Below are 8,618 nucleotides of genomic sequence, written 5' to 3' on the forward strand. Positions count from 1 at the left end.
CAGATGGGGGTGCTCTGCATGGTGGGGGGAGGCAGATTGGGGGAACTTCTGTGCGCTCCGAGCCACAGTGGGGCAGCACCAAATCTCCCCCCCCAAGTTACAAGGTGGGGGGGTTTAGGCCCCCCCACATTGCTGGTGATCTCCGAGACCTCCCCGTGCGGAGGTGGCTGGGGGCGGAGGACACCCCCCCACACACACTCCCCCGCTGGGCACCCAGGCCCGGCCGGCCCCTCGCGGAGGCCAGAGCCAGGGACCAAAAGTCCAAGGTCCCGGCTGGCTGAGGGGAGGGGCCCTCGGCCGTGGGGTGGGGGGGGATGGGGGTCCCCCCCCGCACTACCCCCCAGGGAGCTGGAAGGAGACGGCCCAGGGCTGGGGAGGCTCAGGGTCCCCCCAAACCCACTGTTCCCCTCCCCCTTGCAGAGCAAATGCCAGGGGGAAGTCCTGCGGGGGGGGGGGGAGTGGCTGATGGGAATTTCCTCCCCCCGCCCCACCCCCGCGGCTCAGTCGCTCTCTGTCGAGCTTCTGTGCAGCCGCTGTCTGTCCGTCCGTCTGTCCGTCCGCGCCAGCCCCATGGAGGGGGCCGTGACCTTTGGCCTCTTGCTGGCCTTGTGCTGGGCCCTGGGCCCATTTGCAGGTACTGGGGCGGGGGGGGGGGGTTGTGTGTCTGAGCCGAGTGGGCCCCCCCCAGTCTGTCTGTCTGTCTGTCCCTCCGGCTGGTCTCACCCCCGACTCCCCCCGCAGATGCCCAGGAGGGACTTTGCTACGAGGACTTCGGGGCCGGCAAGTGCAAGTTGTTCCTGGGGGAGGACGTGTCCCAGGAGGACTGCTGCCAGAACCCAACTACGGGTACCGGCCCCGCGCCGGGGCGCCCTGCCAGTCCTGCCGGTGAGTGCCCCCCAGAGCCCCCCCACTGCTGCCAGAACCCCAACTACGGGTACCGGCCCCGCGCCGGGGCGCCCTGCCAGTCCTGCCGGTGAGTGCCCCCCCCCGAGCCCCCCCACTGCTGCCGGAACCCCAACTACGGGTACCGGCCCCGCGCCGGGGCGCCCTGCCAGTCCTGCCGGTGAGTGCCCCCCAGAGCCCCCCCACTGCTGCCAGAACCCCAACTACGGGTACCGGCCCCGCGCCGGGGCGCCCTGCCAGTCCTGCGGTGAGTGCCCCCCCCAGAGCCCCCCCACTGCTGCCAGAACCCCAACTACGGGTACCGGCCCCGCGCCGGGGCGCCCTGCCAGTCCTGCCGGTGAGTGCCCCCCCAGAGCCCCCCCACTGCGGCCAGAACCCCAACTACGGGTACCGGCCCCGCGCCGGGGCGCCCTGCCAGTCCCGCCGGTGAGTGCCCCCCCAGAACCCCCCCACTGCTGCCAGAACCCCAACTACGGGTACCGGCCCCGCGCCGGGGCGCCCTGCCAGTCCTGCCGGTGAGTGCCCCCCCAGAGCCCCCCCACTGCTGCCAGAACCCCAACTACGGGTACCGGCCCCGCGCCGGGGCGCCCTGCCAGTCCTGCCGGTGAGTGCCCCCCCCGAGCCCCCCCACTGCTGCCAGAACCCCAACTCTACGGGTACCGGCCCCGCGCTGGGGCGCCCTGCCAGTCCTGCCGGTGAGTGCCCCCCCAGAGCCCCCCCACTGCTGCCAGAACCCCAACTACGGGTACCGGCCCCGCGCCGGGGCGCCCTGCCAGTCCTGCCGGTGAGTGCCCCCCCAGAGCCCCCCCACTGCTGCCAGAACCCCAACTACGGGTACCGGCCCCCGCGCCGGGGCGCCCTGCCAGTCCTGCCGGTGAGTGCCCCCCCAGGAGCCCCCCCACTGCTGCCAGAACCCCAACTACGGGTACCGGCCCCGCGCCGGGGCGCCCTGCCAGTCCTGCCGGTGAGTGCCCCCCCAGAGCCCCCCCACTGCTGCCAGAACCCCAACTACGGGTACCGGCCCCGCGCCGGGGGCGCCCTGCCAGTCCTGCCCTCGCCCAGCCCCCCCTGAGGCCTGTGCCGTCCCCGCAGCCAGGCCGAGTGGAGCGACTGGACGCCGTGGAGCCCCTGCTCCGTGTCCTGCGGGGAGGGGGTGCAGAGACGCAGCCAGACCTGCCTGGGGCAGGGCCAGTGCTCGGGGGGCCCGCGAAGAAGTGGGAGATACAAGCCTGCAGCCTGCAGGATTGCTGCCCGGGTGAGTTCCCCCCGCCCCCCCTCCGGCAGCGCCCCCCCCACAGTCAGTGCCCCACAGTGCCCCCCCACGGCCAGTGCCCCCTGTGCCCCACAGCACCCCCCCCCACGGCCAGTTACCCCCTGTGCCCCACAGCGACTCCCCCAGGGCTAGTGACCTCCTGTGCCCCACAGCGTCCCCCCCATGGCCAGTGCCCAACAGCGCCCCCCCCCACAGTCAGTGCCCCACAGCACCCCCCACGGCCAGTGCCCCACAGCGCCCCCCACGGTGCCCCCCCATGGCCAGTGCCAACAGCGCCCCCCCCACAGTCAGTGCCCCACAGCACCCCCCACCGCCAGTGCCCCACAGGGCCCCCCATGGTGCCCCCCCGTGGCCAGTGCCCCACAGCGCCCCCCACGGTCAGTGCTCCACAGCGCCCCCCCATGGCCAGTGCCCCACAGCGCCCCCCACGGTCAGTGCCCCCCTGTGCCCAACAGTGCCTCCCCCCACGGTCAGTGCCCCACAGCACCCCCCACGGCTAGTGCCCCCTGTACCCCACAGCACCCCCGCACGGCCAGTTACCCCCTGTGCCCCACAGCGACCACCCCAGGGCTAGTGACCTCCTGTGCCCCACAGCGCCCCCCATGGCCAGTGCCCCCCTGTGCCCCACAGCGACCCCCTCAAGGGCCAGAGCCCCACGGCACCCCCCACAGCCAGTGCCCCCCGTGCCGCACAGCGCTCCCCCCGGGCTAGTGACCTCCTGTGCCCCACAGAGCCCCCCAGGACCAGTGCCCCACAGCGTCCCTCACGGCCAGTGCCCCCCATGCCATACAGAGTCCCTCACGGCCAGTGCCCCCTGTGCCCCACAGCGCCCCCCAGGGACAGTGATGCTCTGTGCCCCACAGAGCCCCCCAGGGCCAGTGCCCCATAGCACCCCCCACAGCTAGTACCCCCCTGTGCCCCACAGTGCCCCCCACAGCCAGTGACCCCCTGTGCCCCACTGAGCCCCCCTCCTGCAATGCCCCACAGCTCCCCCCACGGCCAGTGCCCCTCGTGCCCCACAGTGACCCCCCCAGGGCTAGTGACCTCCTGTGCCCCACATCGCCCCCCAGGACCAGGGCCCCACAGCATCCCCCACGGCCAGTGCCCCCTGTGCCCCACAGTGCCCCCTGCTGGAGACCTCCACCCCATGCAGACAGCACCCCACATCACCCAGCCGTGCACCCCACAGCGCCCCCCTAGGGCGAGTGGCCCTCTCTGCTCCACAGCACCCCCTGGTGGGAGAGGCTGGGGCTGGCATAGCTGGGATTACCCCCAGGCTTCTCCCTCTCTCGCGCGGATTCAGCACTTTCACTTCCCTCCTATGGGTGCTGGTTCCCCCCCCCGCCCCCACCCCCCGGATCTCCCCCCCCCACAGCTGGAAATGGAAACTTCCTGTTCCCAGCTGCTGGAGCTGCAGAGAGGCCCATGGCAGTGATGGGGGGCTGGGACGAGGGGTGACAGGGGAGGGGGAGGGGTTGTCACCCCCTATTGGAGCTGGGCTCTGAGGGGTGGGTGGGGGGCAGGAGGGGTCTCTGGGGAGGGGTGTGTAGGGGGAGGGGATCTCATGGGAAGGGCAGGTGGATGGGTGGTCTCAGGTGGGGAGGGGATCTCTGGAATGGGGAGGGAGCTGCCTCAGGTCCCCACCCCCACCCCAATCCGGTGCTGACCCCCTCCCCCCACCCCCCGCAGTGATGGGGGGCTGGTCGGCCTGGGGCCCCTGGAGCTCCTGCTCCGTGACGTGCGCCGAGGGGGTGAGGAAGCGCGTCCGAAGATGCACCGAGCCGGCGCCCATCTGCGGGGGCTCCTGCCCTGGCCCCGACTCGGACACAATGCCCTGTGACACCAACAAGATCTGCCCCAGTGAGTGTGTGTGTGTGGGGGGGGGGATGGGCCGGGGGGTGGGAGGGGGTGTAGTCCTTTTTTGACACCAGCCCACCTGATATCCTCCCAAGCCGGCTAGGGGAAGAGTGGCTCTGAACTCAACCAGGCCACATCCGAGAAGGAGACGTGCAGCATACGACGCCGAGGAAGGTGGGGTGGAATCAACGCGTAGCTACAAAGTGGGGACTAGGCGGTCGCACGGCTGAAAAGGATCTGGGGGTTTGAGCGGATCCCGAGTGGAATAGGACTCTACAACGGGACGCGGCTGGGGGGAAGGCTAATCTCATTCTGGGTGTGTTAACGGGGGGGTCGCATGTGAGACACAGGACAGTCGTGGTCCCCGCCCCGGTCGGCACTGGGGGGCCCTGGTGGGGAGGACTGTGTCCGGCTCTGGGCGCCCTCCCGCATTAGAAAAGTTCGTGAACAAATTGGGGAGAGTCCAGAGCAGAGCAACCAAAAGGATCGAAGGTTTAGAAAACCCGACCTAGGAGGGACGGTTAAAAGAAACGGGGCACGTTTGGTCTGGAGAGAAGGAGACTGAGGGGGGACCTGAGAACAGTCTTTAGCTACCTCACGGGCTGTTCTAAAGAGGACACTGGTCAATTGTTCTCCGTGTCCGCTGAGAGAAGGACGAGACGTAAAGGGCTGAATCTACAGCCAGTGGGATGGAGGTTAGATATTGGGAGAAACTTTCTAACTCTCAGGGTCGCTCAGCTCCAGAATTGGCTTCCAAGGGGGCTGTGGGACCCCGTCATTGGAAGGTTTTAAGAAGAAGTTGGACAAACCCGTCAGGGATAGATTAGATTGACTTAGTCCTGCCTCTGCTCAGGGGGCTGGATTTGGTGACCTTCCGAGGTCCCTTCCAGCCCGACACATCTAGGATCTAATTCTATTCCATAGATGTTTTTATACTGCATTCATCCCGGAGTATCTGGTTGGGTGGGTAGGGGGATGGGTGGGGGACAGGATGGATGGCTGGGTAGGTGGATGGTTGGATGTGGGGGTGGGGGCAGGGATGGATGGTTGGGTGGTCGGATGGATGGATGGGGAATGGGTTGTTGGGTGGAAGGATTAGTGGATAGGTGGATGGGGTTGGGTGGGTGCATACATGGGTGGGTGGTAAGGGATGGGTGGGTGGGGAGGATGGATTGTTGGGTGCTTGGACAGAAGGATTAAGGGGCGGGTTGAGGTGGGGAGGGGGATGGCTGGTTGGGTGGCTGGACGGATGGATAGGAATGGGTGGATGGATGGGTAGTTGGGTGGAGGGATGGGTTAGGGTAAGGGTGGGTGGATAGACAGCTGGATGGTGGGGAATTGTGGGGGCAGGGATGGATGGGTAGATGGATGGATGGGCTAAAGGGTGGGTGGACACCTGGATGGGTGGGTGAGCAGACAGGGATGGTTGGGTGGATGATGTTGGGACCTTATCCACTCAGTTCCCAAGAACTCAGCTCAACGCCAAGCTCATCACGGAGGTTTCTCTCCTGGCACCCAGGGGCCCGACGCTGCGCTACTGAGGCTCACAGGTGCAGGGGGTGGGTCCAGGATGAACCATGCACCCAAAATACAAACACATTCACCAGCTGCTAAACACGTCCTCACACAGACGCCGCCCGCGCTCTCTGTTCTACATCCGCACACACACTCTGTGATCGGCTCCTTAGTTCCTGGGAGCCAATCTCTGGTCACACGTTCGCCATCCGCCTGCTGTTCCCTTATCTACTAACTACATATTTACAAGGCTGTTGGGAATTCAGGCTTTGTTACATTGTTTCGTGGCCTTGGTCAGAATAGACCTATAGCTGGGTGGGGAGTGACTGAGTGGACGGCTGGGTAGAGATGGTCCAGTGGATGGATGCGGGTGGTGGATGGATGGTAAGTTGGATGGGGGGGATGGGTGGGCAGGGATAGATGAATGGTTGGGTGGATGGGGGAGCAGAGATGGATGGGTGGGGGGGGTGCTTGAGTGGGGGGATGGATGGGAAGGGATGGTTGGGTAGTTGAATGGGGGGGATGGGTGGGAGGAGATGGTTGTGGGGGGATGGGTGGGAAGGAATGGTTGGGTAGTTGAATGGGGGGATGGGTGGGAGGAGATGGTTGTGGGGGGATGGGTGGGAAGGAATGGTTGGGTAGCTGAATGGAGGATAGGTGGGAAGAGATGGTTGTGGGGGGAGGGGTGGGAAGGGATGGTTGGGTAGTCGTATGGGGGATGGGTGGGAAGGGATGAGTAGTTGAATGGGGGGATGGGTGGGAAAAGATGGTTGTGGGGGGATGGGTGGGAAGGGATGGTTGGGTAGTTGAATGGGGGGATGGGTGGGAAGGGATGGGTAGTTGAATGGGTGGATGGGGAGCAGAGATGGATGGGTGGGGGTGCTTGGGTGGGGAGATGGATGGAAAGGGATGGTTGGGTAGATGGTTGTGGGGGGGATGGGTGGGTGGGCTATGGCTGGGTCACTGGATGGGGGATAGGTGGGCAGGTGGGGGTGAATGGCTTCTCCCAATACTGACACCTGATCTCTCCCTCTCTGTAGCTCATGGTAACTGGGGCAGTTGGGGGCAATGGGGGTCCTTGTTCTGCCACATGCTCTCCAGAGGACGTGAAGCTGAAGCCCCAGCAGCGTCGTTGGCGGGTTTGCAACAACCCCCCGCCTTCCGTCATCCCTCCCGGACTCCCCTGCATTGGACCCACCAGTGAGGACCAGTCGTGCCCCGGGCTGCCCTTCTGCCCAGGTGAGAAAGACCCTCCTGCCCCCCCTCTCCCCGAGCCAGCCAGTCCCCTGCCCTGGGGCCAGATGGGAGCCGGCGCCCTCCAGAGGGGGACAGGCCCTGCCCCGTTCCCCACCCCCCCAAGCCAGCCAGTCCCCGCCCTGGGCATTCTCCCAACCCTCGGGGGAGGTTTCTCATGCTGACCTGTGTTTCTTTCTCTCTGACCCTGCGCCCTGCCTAGTGGACGGTGGCTGGAACAACTGGGAGACATCCAGCACCTGCTCGGTGACCTGTGGCCTGGGCCGGGTAACGCAGAAGCGTCTTTGTAACAACCCAGCTCCACGGCATGGTGGTAAGGCCTGTCTTGGCCTCAATACCCGGTCACATTTCTGCAACACCAAAATACCCTGCCCAGGTAAGGGGGCAGGGACAGACAAAGAGCATTGGAGGGGGAAGTGGACACCCTCTGTCCCTGGAGGGGAGGGCAGGTGGAGGGGTGGGACAAGGGGTGGAGGAATGGAAGTATAGAGGAAAAGAAGAATGGATGGATCAGGAAGAGAATGAAGGGGTAGAAAAGTGATGGGATGCACAGAGAGATGGAGGGAGGAATGGAAAAGATGGATGGATGGAGGGAGAGATGAACGTGCAGTAAAATGATGGATGCGTGAATGGAGGGGTGCGTATTGGGATGGATGGAAGTAGAAATGGATGAATTAATGGATGGAGGGGTGAATGGATGAATGAATAGGTCAATGGGTGGGTGGATGGATGGATCAATGGTTGGTTGGGTCAATGGACAGATGGCAATGGGTGGGTGGATTGATGGCTAGGTCAATGGATGGATGTTTGTGTGGGTCAATACATGGATGAATGATGGGTGGGCAGATTGTGTGTGGGTAGATGGATGGATGGGTGGTTGGATGGATGATGGGTCAGTGGTGGGTCGATGGATGAATGGATCAATGGTTGGGTGCATCTGTGGATGGATGGTAGGGTGGATGTTTGGGTGAGTCAGTGGATGGATGGATGATGGGTGGGCTGGTTTGTGTGTGGGTAGATGGATGGATAGCTCAATGGGTGGATGGATGAGTGGGTCAATGGGTGGATGAATGGATGGGTAAATGGGTGGATGGATGGATGGGTCAATGGGTGGGTGGATGGATGGATGGGTGAGTCAGTGGATGGATGGATGATGGGTGGGCTGGTTTGTGTGTGGGTAGATGGATGGATAGCTCAATGGGTGGATGGAGGAGTGGGTCAATGGGTGGATGAATGGATGGGTCAATGGGTGGGTGGATGGATGGGTCAATGGGTGGGTGGATGGGTGGGTCAATCGGTGGGTTGATGGATGGCATGGATGGATGGATGGATGGATGGATGGATGGGTCAATCGGTAGGTTGATGGATGGATGGGTCAATGGGTGGGTGGGTGGATGGATGGGTGGGTCAGTGGCTGGACGGATGATGGGTGGTCAGGTTTGTGTGTGGGTAGATGGATGGATGGGTCAATGGGTGGATGAGTGGGTCAGTGGATGGATGGATCAATGGTGGGTAGATGGATGGATGGGTCGATGGATGGATGATGGGTGGGCTGGTTTGTGTGTGGGTGGATGGATGGATGGGTCAATGGGTGGATGATGGGTGGGCTGGTTTGTGTGTGGGTAGATGGATGGATGGGTCAATGGGTGGATGAGTGGGTCAGTGGATGGATGGATCAATGGTGGATGGATGGATGGATGGGTCAATGGGTGGATGGATGGATGATGTATCAATGGATGGATGGATGGGTGGGTGGGAGGACTCACAGTCATACTCTGTTGTCTCTGGGGGTCTCCCCGTCTCTCCCCCGCAGTGG

General features: G+C 64.2%; 1 pseudogene; it reads left to right on the forward strand.

Annotated features, from left to right (window-relative positions):
- The first annotated feature begins 570 nt into the window (after positions 1–570).
- The window catches only part of LOC135976234 (properdin-like), a 9,607-nt pseudogene continuing 1,559 nt past the window's right edge, over positions 571–8,618 (forward strand).

Source organism: Chrysemys picta, chromosome 17 (assembly GCF_011386835.1).
Source record: "Chrysemys picta bellii isolate R12L10 chromosome 17, ASM1138683v2, whole genome shotgun sequence".
In the NCBI taxonomy this organism is placed as follows: domain Eukaryota; kingdom Metazoa; phylum Chordata; order Testudines; family Emydidae; genus Chrysemys; species Chrysemys picta.